We start from the raw sequence: 18810 nt of genomic DNA, 5'->3' as shown, positions 1-18810 counted from the left end.
TTCATGGACTTTTGTCCATGAAACATCACGTTTTGCCTGTTTCTGAGACCCAAAATTTGGCGGGACCATCCGAACCGTTCCGAGCCTGCACATCTCTAGAAATAAGTTGTGCTCTATCGTCATAAGGGTAAAATTTTAACTTGTAATGAAAATTAAGTAATTACGTAAGATAAAATCCATTGCTATGTAATGATGTCTTGAACTCTTCCATTAACTGCCTTGTTTTGTGATTGAAGGGAGTTGGTTGGCAAATGTGTTTAACAGGCCATTCCTATTTCCAGCTACAGGATACTTGCAAAAGCTTATTAAAGCCAAATATTCCAATCACAGATCATATGTAAATCTAATTCTAAAATTTTCTCCTGATGTGCAGCAGTTCAAGTTGAGATTTATAAGCCTTGAATTCATGCATTTATTTTAGGCAGGTAAATGAACCATTGCAATTGCAAGCAAATTAAATCATTTAAGATCAAAACTAATTACAGATGAGAACAGTTTGTACCACAAAGGTTAAATAATTATATGGTTTGTATGGGCTCAATGATAGTATACCCTATTCTATGCTTCAACCTTTGTAGTCATTACTTTAACATGTTTGTCAAACAGTTATTGCAGTATCATTGTTACTGTACTATTAGCAAAATATTTTTTTTTAATGGCCAATAAGATAACAAATAGAATTATGTCTTAAGTTCCAGTACATATTATTCCTAAAACAGGAGATTATAAGTAAACAGGATGACTGACATGCTTAAGAATATACAGAAATAATAAGTGGTGCAGAGCATAGCACAAGAGCTTACAATCTAAAAATATGATATCGGATGATGAGATGCTATAAGTTGCCATTATATAAATAAGTGTTTTGCTGGGGAATTCTTTGAGGTTGAAAACTTGATTGGTGAGGTGTAATGTGAGCTAAGTAGCATGCGAGTATGATTTTCTAAAAAAAAAAAGTTTTGTGGAAACATTTTAAAATTATGAAAGTATTAGAAAGTGTGAGGTTCATTTTATTTAGTGAATATGATTTTCTGTCTTGCTTGCAGGAATGTGATAAAGTTTTCCCAACTGAGGCCACTCTAACGTAATTAAAGGGGAGATGTATCAAGGCTTGGAGAGAGAGAAAGTGCAAAAGTTTTGCAAAGCAACCCACCAGCTTCTAACTTTCATTTATCTAGCACAGTTTTTGAAATGACAGAAGCTGATTGGCTATTTTGGGCAACTGCTCCACTTTATATTTCTCCACGACTTAATACATCTTCCTATAAATGAGTAAATATTTCGAAATTAGGCAGAGCATATTTGATAGGTGCATTCTAGAAGGTGTGTTGGAGGGTATGCAGTTAGGATGCCGACAGTCTAACTCCCGAACGTCGGCATCCCGACTGTCTAATCCCAGCAAGAGTCTGATGATAGGTGTCGAAATCCCGACGCCTATCATTTTACCTACGCCAGGAGCTCGCGCCCGGCATCCCGATCGAAGGTAAGCTGGGATCGGACAGCTGCAGGAGGGGGTTAGGTTAGGGGCTCCTGGGGGGGGGACTTAGGGTTAGGAAGCCCCCCTGGGAGGGTTAGGCTAAGGGAAGGGGGAGTTAGGGTTAGGCACGCCCGGGAGACTTAGGTTTAGGCAGTGGGGAAGGGGGGTTAAGTTTAGGCACTTAGAGGGGGGTTAGGGTTAGGCACTTGGGGGGGAGGTTAGGGTTAGGCACCCTCAAGGGAGGCTTAGGGTTATCGGCCGGTGGTAAATCATACCGATCCCGTGTTGGAGCCAATGTGGGGAATTACTGAGAGGAAACACAGGCAGCGCCTAAAATAGTTAGCATATTTGCAATATTGGCAGTATTTTTTCTCAACTTTGACAATAAAATGTTTCATTTCTGTGACCCTCCTTTCAATGTCAGTTTTCGTTCAGTCATAAAATCTTAATGAAATACGTAATTTTACAGCAGCTATTGCATGCACCGTCCATGTGGGTGTACTCTGCTCAGGGGTTCAGATGGAAACACCTCACTAAGGGGGAGATGTATCAAACTTCAAAGAGAGCTAAAGTGGAGAAGTAGCAACCATCAGCTTCTGTGTGAGATAAATGAAAGGTAGAAGCTGATTAGTTGCTATGGACAAATTCTCTACTTCATCTATCTTGAAGGTTTGATACTTCTCCCCCTTATTATCAAGTCTACTGTGGCGTAATACATCACTCATTCACATCACTCATTCACAAAGATCTAGCATAGCACTAATGCTGTGCACTTGTTTCCATCTGAACCACAGAGCAGAGTATACCCACATGGTCCTTGTGATAGCAGCAGCAACATTGTAAGTACTTGGTTTTATTTTGATTTTGTGATTTGTAACTACTGAAAGAACCTCATCCGTGTTTCATATACGAGATGTCTAACTAATTAACTACAACAACTTTTACAACATTGGGACACAGGCCCTGATTCAGAGCCGGACGCTCTGACAGAGCACTCGCTCTGAATCAGGGCCATCCCTGCTCCTTCTTGGAGCAGCCTCCTGGCTGCTCGCATAGCTGTGGGTGACCACCCACAGCTATAGCGAGCGGCCAAAATGATGGTCGCGATGGTCAAGACCATCGCGACCATCGGGCTTGCGACGAGACCCTGCGGTAGGTCTCGCTGCCGCAAGCCCTGGAGTGCTTTTGGCTCTATCAGAGCCAAAAGCACTCCCACTGACATCACTAGTGACTGTCAGTGGGGCCGGCCCCAGACGGTAGGCGTTCCCATGGCAACGCGTCCGTCTGGGCAGCCATGCCCCCGGCACGCCCACCAAAGGGGGCGTGCTGTCACTCACCATCAACAGCATGCCCCCTTTGGGGCGAGACCATCGTTATTTGGTGCTTGGCCGTCGTTATTCGGGTCTCGCGCATGCGCACGACGGAGCCGTGTCCGTCGTGCGCATACGCACTTGGGCAACATCGACAGCGCGCGAGCAGGTCAGAATCAGGCCCACAGTTTCATCACAACCTCTTTTCCTTAAGCTGACTACTACAGCGACCCAAGGACAACTTATTCTAATAGTGACTATATTTCACCAAATTTACAGTAACTTCACCTAATATGCCTCATTGGGCCATCAATCACAAGTCTCACACAGATATTTTTAGAGGGATTTTTAAAGACACTTTTTCCATTTTCATCTGTTTACAGATCTGGATAGTCCTATATACTGTAGATAAGGGTTTGACAAAATTGATTAAACTAAAATTGTGTACACACATACAGATATACAGTATCTGTTCAATCTGTCTGGTGGGAAGGAAAATCTGGTCCGTTTTCTAGTGTTTGGTAACAAATTTCTATTGTGTTTTGCTCCCATACATTATCAGATTTTCCATCCCACCAGACGGATTTGACAGATATATCAATAGGTGTGTACGCAGCTTAGAGATGTGCGTAGACCCCTGTGTTTTGGTTTTGATTCAAAATCATCGTCAGGTTATGTTTTTGGCAAAACCATCCTCAAGTGTTTTAGTCCGGTTTTAGTTTTATATTACAATAAAAATTTATAAAAACAGCTAAAATGATGTCACTTGGACCTGTTTTTATTCCTATAGGATTATTAACATCAATAACATTCATTGCCACCAAAATTTGACCACCTAACAGCACCTAAAATCACAAGGAAGGGACTTAAAAATATTACCCAAAACACTCGTGATCTGTTTTTTAGATATAAGTTCCAAACGTGGCGAGGAGACTCAAGTCAGGGCTCTGTTTGACTTAGAATCCCAAAGTGGTCCAAATTGGGACTTGGGAGCCCGATTAAGACCCGCTCAACAGCATGCCGATATTTGCAATCTGCGCATACGTTCAAGACTCAGAGCGTGTGCGTGCGTGAACCAACCACTGCGATCGTGAAGCGATCGCCCCTTGTGCACAGACTCCTCGCTAGAATGAGGATGAGACATTTGTGGGTGGTGACAGGGTCGGTCGATGGAAACAGGGGTGTGGTGGTGCGAACGCTGTTCCAGAGGCGTGCCTAATTAAGAGGCAGCATCATAATACACATCACATGGGTGAATTACACACTGAAGCACTCGCTGTGCTTGCGGTAGGGTATGGTCAGCCACAAGTGCTGCATATGGGTCCAATGTTACGATTGTTTAAGACAATTCCTAGAGATGACATGTTTTACTAAGAGAAATGGGCATCTTATGACAGGCTGGTGGGTGGCTACATACACACTGCGATCGCACGCCAAGACATAGTGGGCGTGCTACTGTCTTGCCGTGCGATTGCTGGATTTGCATACTTTGGCTACTGACGGCTGCGTGCAAACGCATCTAGCGAGCAGGTCTGAATCGGGCCCTTGGTTCGATTCAGAACCCCAAAATTCGGGTGTGTTCTGTTTTCAGCGAAACCGAACCACTCCTCTATAATTAAAATACTACATTCTGATTTTTAACAGGTTGTGCGTTATGCAAGTTTATCTTATATGTGTTAACATTTTAAACATTTGGTTGAGCACAACTGTGCAAAATGTGCAAGTAGAAATGAGTTGCACAAAATGTTGCAGACATAAGGCAAGTGAGATATAGTACTCAAAATGTATCAAGCAGTGTAAAGAATGGAGAAGTGGACAAGTGCTCATAGCAACCAATCAGCTTCTACCTATCATTTTATAGAATGTACTAGATAAGTGCTACCTCAAAGCTGATTGGTTACTATGGACAAGTTTCCCACTTGTTAACTTTTTAGAAGGTTTGATGCATCTCCCGGTTAATAGAAAGTGGGTAAGGGGTGAGGAAGTAGCAGTGGAGAAATGAAAGACGTATGGAAAGAAATAAAGCAATAACCAATCAGCTGTCATTTTACAGGCTCTGCTAGAAAAATGACAGAAGCTGATTGGTTGGTACTTTGGGCCTGATTCAGACCCACTCGCAAGCGGCTGTCCGCTCGCAAGTGGGTGGATGTTGTGCACTGAGCATGCGCACGACGGCGGGAGCTCCGTCGTGCGCATGCGCCAGACGCGACGAGCGAAGGACTTTCCTTCGCTTGTTGTGTCTGATCAAAGGGGGCGTGCTGTCGATGTTGATTGACAGCACGCCCCCTTTGGTGGGCGTGCTGGGGGCGTGCCTCCCTGACGGGGGCGTTCCCAAGGGAACGCCTACCGTCAGAAGCCGGCCCACTGACATCACTAGTGATGTCAGTGGGAGTGATTTTGGCTCTGATAGAGCCAAAATCACTCCGGGCCTTGCGGTTGAAAAACTCAACCGCAGGCTCCGGCTCGCAGTGGCGATGGTCGCGATGGTCAGGACCATCGCGGCCATCAAACTGCACGCTCGTATAGGCTGTGGGTGTTGACCCACAGCTATACGAGCATCCAGGAGGACGCTCCATAATTATGGAGGGCGGCCCTCATTCAGAGCGTGCGCTCTGCTCAGAGCGTACGGCTCTGAATGAGGGCTTTTATCTCTCTCCACTTTATCTCTCTCCAAGGTTTTAGAAATCTCCCCCAAGGGATGAATAAATGAGGAAGATGGCAAATTGAGGAAAATATTAAAGTTAAGGAACAGATAAATTGGGACAAATATGAGATAAGTGAGTAGACATAAATTAACTGGGAAAAATGCAGATACAGTATCCGAAATAATGTAGGACACAAATGTGCCTGTCTGACATCTGCATACATTGCTACACACCCATTTTCCACTCAATTTCCTTAGTGCAGATACATCACACCACTTGGAGCCTGAGATGAGAACGCAAATGGAAGAATAATTAAAAATGACACTTTTATGTCCGGCTTACTATAATTTTTGAGTAAATACATTCAGTATTTACCTATTTTCATCCTACTCATATAACACACATATATGTCCCAAATAAGCTGGGAGAGTAAGTTATGAATGGATTGTCTTTATTTCATGTTCTACATTCATAGTGGGAAATGTAATAACCTGGAAGATGAAGGCATCGGCACAATGCCATTGAGTCTGCCCATTTTTTTTATAACAGTAGTAATTTAAAAGGCAAAGAGGGAGATGTATTAAGCCTTGGAGAGAGATAAAGCACCAACCAATCAGCTCCTAACTGTCACTTTACAGGCTTTGTTTGAAAAATTAGTTAGGCGCTGATTGGTTGGTACTTTATCTCTCTCCACTGTATCTCTCTCCAAGGCTTAGTACATAGACCCCCAAAGGCTGATTAGTTTTGCCTTTCTGAATTATTGCCACTTTAAAAAAAAATGGTCATACTCGCAGGAATCAAACCAATACCTGCATCTAACAGGTTTACATTTCTCCGATAGGGGGCAATCCAATTAGACTCATGGCTAATTACAAATGATGGCCAATTCAATTAACGGGTTTCATCCCGCGCATAAATTACCAGTGGTAGACTTTACCTTTCAGCTTCAGGAGCTGCGAGGAAATGTCTGCGAGAGAAGGCACCCACTGATTAACGTGCGTGAAAAACCCATTGTTTCCACACTTTATGTGGAATCAGTGGGTTACTACGCATTAACCCCTGGTTTACCAACTGGGGAAAATGCTATTTAATTTAATAGCATTTCCCCAGTTGGCGTGGGTAATTCGCCGTGGGGTAAACTAAACGGCTAGTTGGATTCCCACCCATAGCGTTCATTGTAATATTTTAAATATTTTTGAGCCTATAAATTCATCTTCATCTATAAAGTAGGTCTGGATGTCTCATAAGGCATCCAAAGTAGTGTGACTGAAGCAAGCACTTCTGTGAACGTGCAGAAACACCTCTGAGGCACATTTCTATGGATAAAGTAGTTCACATGCAGAAAGAAAGTTCTTGATCCAGCCAGCCAGTCCTGCCTAAAGGAGCAACCTTTGCATTTGCACAGTGACTGCCACGGAAGAAGCCTGAAACAGGCACAGCTAGAGCAGCTACATTTGATACATACAGGGCAGCACAGATGGTGTAATGGTTAGCATTACAGCTTAACAACACACAGGTCCTGTGTTTAATTCCCACCATGGCCGAAACTGTGTGGAGTTCATATATTATCCCCGTGTTTGAGTGCGTTTCCTCCCACGTGTACTCTGGTTTCCTCCCGTAAACCAAAAATATACTTGTAAGTTAATTGGCTCCTGACAAAAATTAACCCTAGTGTGTATGTAGTAGGTTATATAGGAGACTATTTATTAAGCCATGGAGAGAGAGAAAGTAGACAGAGATTAATAACTGTCATTTTTCAAATATAGCCTATAAGATGACAGGAGCTGATTGGTTCATACTTTATCTTGGTCCACTTTATCTCTCTCCAAGGCTTAGTACATAGAACCCATAGATTGTAAGCTCCACTGGGACAGGGACATGAAAACACTGCTGAAATATAAGCTATTTGACATACAGTATGTATGTTTGCATGACTCAAATTTATAACTTTAAGAAGTAACTACATTTATATACCCCGCTGAACTAGGCTCCTCTGAGATATGCAAGCAGGCGTATACCAAACAGCTGGGATCTGATATTTTACAGTATTGTATTGTGCTGTAACTGAAGCCTAAGAGCAGGCATTAAAAACCTGCCTCAAACCATTATTACTGAAATATGCCCACTAAAGTGTGTTTCATATGGTTTCATTGCATAAATAAATAATACTAAACTGTTAAATTGCACTTAATCTAGCTTTTTATTAGTTTAAGTGCTAAATATATGCTATTATCATATATTGTTCATAGGGTTATGGTGGCAAATTGTCTTCAAAAGACACAGATAAACAAATCTAAGTAAAGCATGCTTATTTCTTATATCAGTTTCAATGCAAAAAAGATTTTCAAGCTTTATTTCTTCTTTTACATTTTAAATAGATCAACTTTATGTAATGAGCAGTATATGATATTTCACAGTACCTTAAACATTGCTTGATACAATAAGAACTCAAACAAAACATTACAAAAAGTGTTTGTTGCTGGCTTATTGTGACTTTTTTTTTGCTTTGTTTTCAATCTGACATTTGGACCCACCACCTCTATAGAAATCCTATGTTTTCCCCCAGGCAGCACTGGAACCTGTACAGCATCTAAATCAGTGCTTATGGACTGCAGCCTTGCCAGTCAGCAAGTGAGGGAAGTTAGTTAAGTGTTATAATTTTATGAAAATCAAGTGTGTAATGTGCTAGCAATTGGGGGAGAGGAAGGGGGGTAAGCTTTGCCTAGGAAAGTTAGAAATCTTTCATCAGCCCTGGATATATTAGAACTACAAAACTGTGACAGTTCCTGGATCAGCACAACACTATGTAAAAATGGACAATAATGGTGTGTGCATATCTAGTGCCTGTAGCATTTACTATATGCTATAGAGAAACTGAAAACAAGTTTGAACATGTTACCGTCAGTGCTCAGCGAAACTACGCTAATGTAGAAGTGTTTATGTAATGGGTACCAAAACAAACTCGTAAGCTGGCTGGACTGTTAATGGTAAGGGTTTAACATTCATTTTGTTAGAATCACAGATCATTAGAGTATTTATTATAAGTGGCGGACTGGGCCGGGGGGCAGGGTGCCGTCTGCCCCCCAGGCCGGTACAATGTTAGCATTCCACGGCCGCTTGGCTGTGGGAGTACTGTCAAGCAGTCACAGATCATTCTTCAGCTCTGATTAGCTGCTAGAGAGAGCTGAGACTAGTTGCATAGGCTAATAAAAAATGGCTTCCCCCATACCAAACTACAAAGAAATGGCCACTGTCGACCAATGGGTAGCCAGGTTTCCTTTCCCAGGAACCGCAGAGGCTGAAAAGTGGAAAAAAGGGAACGGGGCTTATCGGGGAGTCTGTCAGGGAAGAGGATCTGAAAAAGAAGTTTGATGGCAGCCAGGGAGTAGAGAGACAGAGAGGGCTGAGGTGAGAATTGATCCAGAGTAGAGGAGATCCTGTGCTACCTGTCTTTTCTACTCTTTTAGAAACCAGGTAAGTGGAGAGTGGAGCTGATATACAGTGTATGTGTCTCTGAATCTCTCTTTCATCTATCAATTTATCTATATACCTCATATCTATATATCTATCTCATATCTATCTACCTCATATCTATATGTCTATCACATAATTATCTATCTATCTATATCATATCTATCTATCTATCTCAAATCTATATATCTATCTCATATCTACAGTATCTATCTATCTCATATCTATCTATCTATCTATCTATCTCATATCTATCTCATATCTATCTATCTAATAACTATCTATCTAATATTTATCTATCTAATATATATCTATCTCATATCTGTCTGTCTAATATATATATATATATATATATATCTAATATATATATATATATATATATCTAATATGTATCCATCTATCTATCTATATGTCTAATATCTATCTATCCATCTATCTATCCATCCATCCATCTATCTAATATCTATCTATCTAATATCTATCTCATATCTATTTATCTATTACCGGTATATCTTGTAAACAAATTATATGAGTCAGTGTGGCATAAACTTTGCAAGGGTTTTTTATGTTCTCTACAATATTCATTGTCGGAATTAAATTCTGCACAATGCATTGGAGCTATTCAATGCAGCGCACTGTTAAGTCAGAGAAATCCGGTTCTCACAACTTAACCTGGGTGTTTAGTCGTGAGAACCGGTATTCTCCGACTAAAGTGCCGGGCGCGCGGCTGTTAGGTAAGTGCTAAGCTGGCAAACAGATGTGAAGTCTGCAGTTTTGTTGGATTTCTCCTTGCATCCCTAGGGGGGTGCGAGAAGAAATCCTTTAGCCCGACCAAACATCGCTTTGAATTGAATTCCCCTGCGTGTGTGTGTACTTCAATGAGTTTATAACTCAAAACTAGTGATAAATATCACTTTTTCTGATAAATGGTGCTCAGCCAATCAGCTCCCAACTGTCAACTGTTAGAAAAATGACAGTTGGGAGCTGATTGGCTGGAGCACCATTTATCCGAAAAAGTGATATTTATCACTAGTTTTGAGTTATAAACTCGTTGATAAATGAGGCTGCCTATGTGTTTGTACATATTAGTGTTCCCAATAGGTACTTTTAGCAGGGCACTACGCCCTGCCCGTTTTGTTAACTGTGAAATGCACCCTGCCCATTTTGTGATTGATGAATTGCGTCCCGTTTTCTCCGGGTCAGGCACACAACACTGTGGGACACACACAATTAAGGGGAAGGGGTCACAAAGGTCTGGCAGCAGCTGCTCAACCCAGTCCCCAGGAGACGCACACAATAGATGGTATTTATTTATAGCTCTTTGTCATAACAATTTTACCATCATATACTTCATTTGCTATTTAAACCACACACACATTATGGAAACCATTGTTGTCGCACCCATTTTTACATTGCATTCGCTAGTAGAAAAACTGGGCCACTTACTTGTGTCTGCCCCCCAGGCTGAAAGTTGCCAGCCAGCCCCTGTTTATTATCATTGTTATAATTGTGAATTGAAGCACGGAAATTGAACCATGGCCATCTTGGTTATTCAACGTCACTTGGGGCAAGTTGTTACACAATATCGGAGGCAAGTTGTTACTCACTGACAATCCCATTTAGAAGCAAATATGAGAAATGAAAAAAAGAGGCAAAACTATAGAAAGTTAAGAAATATTTACTCTGGAATGAAGGCAAAATAAAAAGACTAAGAAGATGACATCAAAATCTATAAAAAAGAAAGTAGCCAAAACATTGCCGAGTTCTGAAGACGAGTGTTTCTGTATAATGTGTGTTAAGAGTTACAAACTGTCAAAACTTGGCCAGGAGTGGGTCCAGTGTATTGGATGTAAAGGGTGGGCACATATTGCTTGCATAAGATGTGATGCAGTAGCATGTACTTGCACTAACTGCGAATCAGAAATCAGCAGTGAAGACGATGAGTGATGTCTGCCATCGTCATCAGACTATATACCAAATATATGCCAAATGGGATTTTGTGATAAACGTACAAAGTTTTCTAATGAACGCTTTGTATATTAATATTTTGTTTCGATTATTTTATTGGTAACAATTTTCCCCAATCCCTTAACAATTTAACCCTGTCATTGTTAATAATAAATAATAATAATAATAATAATAATAATAATAATAATAATAATAATAATATTGTTAATAATAATTATTGTATGTAATTTACGTCCAATATAAATAGAAGAAAGAATAGTGTTTTTTTGTAAATTATTCTGTTTGGTTGTGATTAAAAATTTAGACATATTTGAATTTCTGTATTTTTGTAACAACTAGCCCCGCCTTCCCCTATAACCCTCAAGGGGCATTCCATGGTGCACACAGAAGAGCAGAATGTCATGTGACATAAACACCCATTATTATTATTATTGTTTATTTATATGGCACCTTACAAAGTACATAAACAAATAAGTGAGCAGTGATTTACAGTACAATACAATACAATGCCTGGATAATATATATTGCTACATTAACAGCCATAACACCCAAATAAGCAACAGAGCATAAGCAATCAAGAAGTACGAAGAATATGAAAGTAAAGTAAGTAGAAGCACAAGAGCGTAGAGTGCTCATAAGAGCTTACATTCTAAAAGGGAGGGGCAGACAAACAGGCATGACACAGATGGGGTAGACAGGGAGGAAGGAGCATGTAGCAGCAAGTTTGGATGAGAGCTGGAAGGCTTTGATGAAGTAGTAGGTCTTGAGAGCCCGTTTGAAGGATTGTAGAGAGGTGGAGAGTCTGATGGGGAGAGGGAGAGAGTTCCAAAGGTGGGGAGCAGCACGGGCATAATCTTGGTGGCGGGAGTGGGAGGAAGTAATCAGTTGGCATGGGAGGTGGCATGCATTTGTTGTACGAAGATGGCGGACAGGAGAGTGATGGAGATGAGGTCAGAGATGTAAATGGGAGAGGAATGGGTGGGGGCTATGTAAGCTTTGTAACCCATTTGAACAAGTCCTTTGTTATTAGTTTGAGTATCCAATTCTTAATGTGTTGGCATATATATGATTAAAGCAGAGGCAGATTAACAACAGAGCAACCGGAACAATCGCCCAGTGGCCTCCACACACTGGTGTCCCTCACATATAGCTACTGTATATCACTAAATTGGGGGCACTGTGTCATATGTGAAGTGGGGTTTCTGTGTGACATAGTGTTAACTGGGGGCATAACAGTGTATTTAATACATCTATTACACATTATACTTTTTAATAACATCGCCAGCATATTTTATTGTTGAGGACAACACAAATCTTAATCTGGACCTCTGTTACAAGTAAATTTTTCCTTTTGGAGTATGCGTTACATGAATGAGGTGTTATGGTCAAATCTGGGGTATAATTTTTAGTGACAGATTTCTATTGGCTGTCACCCATGCAGATGTCTCTACAGATTCTTTCCTTTTGGCTGAATGTACAAGGACTGAGACGCCCACTTGTAGCATCCCTGCACGCTGTAATACAGCCTTGTGGAAGGTGCGGTTTCTCTGCCTGACCATGGCCTCTTATGCCTGCGGTTGTGCACCTGGGAACACAGCCATTTGCAATGACACGCCCACAACATTCCAATAGCACGCCCACTGAACGGATCATTCTTGCGTGCACTACTAGTCACCTGCCAGTCACCCTCTAGGAATGCCCATCATTTCTGATAGTCAGACACGATCACAACAGCACCTTTGTGTGTACACTCTGTGTAACGCATGCGCCGTAGGAGTTTTGGAATGTTTCTGCATACGTGCAGTTACAAAAAAATTCTCAACTATGTAAACACCGGTTTTGCGTGTGACTCAGTATCAGGTACTTAATGAGAGAGGGGAATTAAATTAGGGGTATAATTTTGATTGCGGAAGTCGGATTTCAGATTTTGGATTTTGATTTGCAGTATGGAAGGTGGGGGGGTCGTACAAATGTAGGGTAAGACTTTAAACAAAGGTGGTCAAGTATGGCATTTTAAAGGGGCTTATATTTGGTTTCTGATTTTATTACACATATAGTAAAATAAATCAATTGGGAATGATAATTTGATATCTTTTTTTAACAATATAAATTGGTCACGACTTTGCTCTCAAATTGTGGGTGTATATATATATATATATATATATATATATATAGTAAATTGTTTTTAAGGTATAAATAAATGTATGTTTCTATGCCAAGTCAGATTTATGCTAGAAAACCTTGGATCACTTGCTTGTTTGCCCCCAGGCTGACAGTCCATTTTTGATACGGAGGTAAATCTGCGCTCAGAATGTGTGTTCCAAGTGCAGACCTCACTGCTGTTCTCTAAGTGTTGTGTAGGTCTCACTAAACTGTTATAATATTAGTATTTGTCAGGGATAGATCTACTGAATGGCACAATATTGGTCTCCTATGGACTACTGAGATTAATATCTAGTAAAGGAATTTTATCTTTCACCCAATATAATATTGGTGCATTATTAGCTGTTATGTGTACAAGCTATTTTTAACATGAAATATAAACCAAAAGCTGTATGTTTATATTCAGTCACTTTACTGAATTTATTCCATATTTACTGGCACTGAATGAATAGACAAGAGTCCAGATGTGTCTCTGATGTTTCCTATTCTGATAGGCACAGTCCAAATGCAGTAAAGAATAATGTAGTGGGTATTAATAAACCATCAGTCTGGTAACTGTAAGTGATATAACATGAACGTTCCGGTGTTTATAGAGGTCGGCATACAATTCCCATGTCTCATCACTTACCTGATCTATTCTTACAGTTCAGTGTCTTGTATGTGGGTCTCTATCGCTCTCTAATGGAATTGGTATGTAATGCCGGCTGTTGGGATGCCTCCTTTCACAATACAGACAGCGGCATCCAGATGGTTGGTATCCCGACAGGAGTCGGTTAAGTATACTTACCCTCCACTTTCTCCCCCTAACCCTCCCTTCTTGTAGCCTAACCCTAACCCTCCCCGTTGGTACCCAAACCTAAGTTTCCCCCCTTCGTGACTAACTCTACCCCCCCAGTGGTGCCTGACCCTAACCACCCCCTCAAAATCCTAACGCTAACCCCGCTAATTTAACTAAACCGACTCCTGGATTATGGCGTCAGGAATAAGATTGGCGTCGGTATGTCGACGCCTATCGTAACTGCATTGTCGGATTCCAGCATCGGGATTTCGCAGCCGCATGTCTCATAGCTCCATACCCTCTCTCCCGGGAGTGCCGGTAGGTTGTTTCTTCCTCTAGGGGGTATATTTACTAAAGTGAGAGTTTTTAGAAGTGGAAATGTTGCCCATAGCAACCAAACAGATTCTATTTAACATATAACTAGCACCTTCTAGAAGATAATAGCTAGAATCTGATTGTTTCTATGGGCAACATTTCCTTTTTCTAAAGCTCTCACTTTAGTAAATTTACCCCTAGGACTCAATTAGTCCCCAGTTCCAGATCTCTTCCATGTTCCTATATGCTGGTGCAACACGCAACCACAAAAACAGAGTTCCTAAATCGTGCGGGATTAAGTTCATGTTTGATCTGGGCAGACAGCTGTCTGTCAGAGCTTTCTCTCCAGCCGGAGAGGAATGAATCAACAATAAAATTGTAATGCAAATATGCAATCTCAGTGGCAGATGTAAGTATAATAGTGGATTTATTCACATAATACACAATAAAAGATGGGTCTTATGCTGAAGAAACCATCATGGGAATAAAAAATAATAGTCCCAACAATAATGAATGATAATAAAATATGGGTATTTCAATAATCCCCTGAAAGGACACAGGAATAATAGTAACCCCTGAGTGGATCGCACCAAGCTGCAAGAATTTTCTGGACACCAAGGGATACCACCTGTGAAAAGGGTCTTGCAACTTATTGGACAGCACACATTACACGGCATATACCTACCATCAGGTTAGGCTACAAAATCCTTCCCCACTTTTCTTTCCAGTGTGTTTTCCTCAATTCAACCAAATCCTGGCATACATGTTCACTTTTTTTCTTTTTTGCTTAGACTTATTGATCATTGAAATATCCATTTTTTATTATCATTCATTATTGTCAGGACTTTTTCATTGTATATAATTTTTTATTCCCATGATGGTTTGTTCAGCATGAGACCCATCTTTTATTGTGTATTATGTGAATAAATCCACTATTATATTTACATCTGCCACTGTGTGAGATTGTATATTTGCATTACAATTATATTATTGATGTTTACTTCTAATACTATGTAGATTGTGCTAATTTCCACATTTTCTTGACTCTATGTATATCAGATGACTTCTGATTTTTATGATAGCTGCATCTTTACAGTATCTGTGAACACGTTAAAATTATTTTCCATTGTCATGTATTTAGGTGAAACAGACAGCGCAGCTCTCTTCTTTTTGTGTTATTTGGAGAGGAATGGATGTATAAGTTTCGTATGTATGTGCTGTACTGTAACAGGTATCTGCCTTCAGGTCTTCTTAAGGGACTGAGGGGGCGATTCAGACCCGGACGCTAAGCTGCGCTCTCTTGCTGCTGTCAGGGGCTGGGTATGCAAATTCCGTGATCGCACTGTCTGGCTTAAGGGCGCCCTCTGTGTCTTAGAGAGCGACGGCAGAGTGATCGCAGGATGGTGTAAAGACGCCCACTTTTCTTTCTCAGCACATGTCATCTCCAGGAAGTGTATGATTAATCAGTAACAACGAGAGGCATCGGAGCTGCACGCAGTGCTTGAGGTAGACCACACCCCGCCGCAAGCAGTGCGATCACTGCAAGCTGAAATACAACCAAGTGACGTGTACAATGATGCCCCATGCTAATTATGGACACCCATTAAATGCCGTTTTGATGCCGAGACACGCCTGTGTTCGCAGCACCACTCCCCCGTTCACAAGCGCCTTCCCCTTTTACCACCCACAAACTGCACTGTCTCTCAAAGTAGCGCTCAGTCTTTCCACAACGAGCGCACAATTCCCGTTTGCAGTGACTGGCTTGCGCAGTCACACTGCGATTTATACGCATGCGTAGACGAGCGACAATCGCCCATAACGAGCGTTCGCGGCTTAGCGTCCGGGTCTGAATAAGGCCCTGAGTCCATGCCTATGGCTCTAACAAAATTGTTCTATAAGAGAACCAAGATATTTCATATCCCTGAACATCCGTGGAGTCATCGTGCAGCACTCAGGAGAGGTAAAACTACCTGTGGAGCCAGCCTCTGGGGAAACATGGCTCAAGGACTGCCCATAACTGAGATAATTGGTAAGTTGGATGTCTCTATCGTCTCTTCCTAAGCCCAATTTGTATTCCAGGCAAAGCTGCGTTTTTTGTAAAGAGGACAATAGTACACAATAGTAGCAGCCTCCTGCTAGAACCGTAAATCTTTGTATTCAAATATTCCATTACTCAAATATTCAAACAAGCTCAAGGTCATGGTTTAGGCTAGCCATGCTTCAAGTCTGCAGGCGCATCCAATATACTTGCCTTTAAAAGAATATATTTACTTAATGTAGGCCTCTTTCTACAAGATGGCTACAAATTTGTGATCCATATTCCAGCGGATGGCAAGGTGCTGGGGTTGTAGTGAGTAATTGCATGAAAGCTTATGCTGTATGATGTTGCTGTGTCAGTGTATTGGTTATGTATGAGAGAGGGTGGAATCTTCAAGCACTGTTATAAGCAGTTACCATTATGATGTGACATCATGACCTTACTCAGTTCACCATTCCATAAAGAAGAAATTCCACAGGCCATTTACCATTATTCTGTTTATTTAACAAGTCCTCTATAGCCCAATTGGATTTTCATCTCCTCTACTTTTACTCAATTCATATTGCCTCATGTCAATTCATCTATCTGCCACTCTCTACTTTATTTTTAGACCACTAAATGCACAACTAATTGGGGCCATAACTGTCAAAATAAAGCAGTTATTAAAGCAAAGAAAAAAATGCAATCACAGTTATGATCTCTCCCGGATCGTAATTCCAAAAATATGTTAATGACTACCCCTGCTATCCAGTGCTTAGAGATGCCCACTGATAGCATCTCACATCCGCAGCTCACGCACATAACCGGATACATCAGAAACATTCCAGATCAAACGGCCACCAGCCTGCTGAGTAGGTATAAACCTGTTGCAGACACAGTGGGTCTCCAGACACACAGAGGGCTCTCCTGCTGCGAGCAAGAATGCAGTGGCTAATTTATGCACACTCAGAAAACAGTATTTAAATGTTACTGACACACCTGAATTTCTCTAGCCACCCCCCATTACCTCTCCCAAACACTGACTAGCTGTCATTCACTTTGTGTATGATTCTTCTGTGCAAACGTAATCGCAAAACAATCGCAGTGCGGTTTATATTAGGGGTGAGCGGGTTCGGAATTCATAAATCCGAACCCCCCCGATCCGAGGCCAAACCGAGTCAGGCTCGACTTTTCCCGCCTGACTCGGATCTGAAATCGAGGCAAAACGTCATCAACCCGCCTTCTGGGTCTCGCGGGTTTTGGATCCTATATAAGTTACCCACGTCGGCGCTATTTTCTCACTCGGCTGTGGACAGTGAAGAGGGAGGGTGGGAGTTAGGGCTGGTTGGGCTGTGTAGTGTAGTGTTGTGCTGTGCTGCGCTGTGCTGCTGTTGTCCATAGGGGCTGTGTCCACTCCTTCAAAGTCCATAGGGGCTGGCTGGACTGTGTTGTGCAGTCAGTTGTCCATAGGGGCTGTGTCCACTCCAAAGTCCTGTGCAGTGTCCCAGTCCTAAAGGGGTGCTGTAGTGTTGTCCAGGGGGTGCTCTGTCCATCAGGGGTGCTTCCCCCAAGTGCAAAAAATAAATAATATTTTTTCTGTGTTTGTGAATTGTGTGCGCAGTAGCCGCACGTGCATCAACAAAGTAGTGCCAAGCGTGCGCCTGTGTCATAACTAAAGGGCCGGCTGGCTTGACCGTTAAAGGGTTCTGTAACCCCCAAAGTACACTCCAAACAAAATAAAAAAATATTTTCTGTGTTTGTGAATTGTGTGCACTGTGGCTGCACGTGCATCAACAAAGGAGCAGCGCCAAGCGTGCGCCTGTGTGTCATAAGTAAAGGGCCAGCTGGCTTGTCCGTTAAAGGGTGCTGTAACCCCCAAAGTACACTCCAAACAAAATAAAAAAGTATTTTCTGTGTTTGTGAATTGTGTGCACTGTGGCTGCACGTGCATCAACAAAGGAGCAGCGCCAAGTGTTCACCTGTGTCCCATAAGTAAAGGGCCGGCTGGCTTGTCCGTTAAAGGGTGCTGTAACCCCCAAAGTGCACTACTCTCCAGCAAAAATAAAAAAATATTTTCTGTGTTTGTGTGCGCCTTAGCCGCACGTATATATCAATATAACATAAATGGAGGACCAAACTTTCTCCGATAAATATAAAATAGGGAAAGATCAAGAACCACTTCCTCCTAGTGCTGTTTCTGCTGCTGGGAGTTGTTCATCATCCCAGAGAGGAAGTAGGAACACCACTACTTTTACTAAACAATTGACCCTCCAACAGTCCCTAGCGAGGAGGATGAAGTACGACAGCAGTCATCCTGAAGCAAAACGTATAACTGAGGCCTTGACTGCTATGTTGGTGTTAGACGTGCGTCCGGTATCTGCCATTAGTGCAGTGGGATTTAGACAATTGATGGAGGTAGTGTGTCACCGGTTCCAAATCCCATCTAGATTCCACCAGCATCCTCAAAGCAGCAGAGACAAGCATGCATCTATCTGTTAAAGGGTGGTGTAACCCTCAAAGTGCACTCCACAAACAATAAAAAAATTCTTCTTTTTTTTTCTGTCTTTGTGAATTGTGTGGGCTGTAGCCGCACCTGCATCCTCAAAGCAGCATCGACAAGCGTGCGTCTGTCTGTTAAATGGTGGTGTAACCCTCAAAGTGTGCTC

At 41.7% G+C, this 18810-nt stretch overlaps 1 protein-coding gene across 1 annotated transcript in view; it reads right to left on the bottom strand.

Annotated features, from left to right (window-relative positions):
- Nucleotides 1-18810, bottom strand: part of GRIN2D (glutamate ionotropic receptor NMDA type subunit 2D) — a 1022144-nt gene that overhangs the window by 263238 nt on the left and 740096 nt on the right. The window lies entirely within an intron of this gene.

The sequence above is a fragment of the Taudactylus pleione genome, unplaced genomic scaffold (assembly GCF_031769625.1).
Source record: "Taudactylus pleione unplaced genomic scaffold, aTauple2 ptg000041l, whole genome shotgun sequence".
Classification (NCBI taxonomy): Eukaryota; Metazoa; Chordata; class Amphibia; order Anura; family Myobatrachidae; genus Taudactylus; species Taudactylus pleione.
The sequence above is the reverse complement of the archived record's forward strand: the minus strand, read 5'-3'. Positions and strand labels throughout refer to the sequence as shown.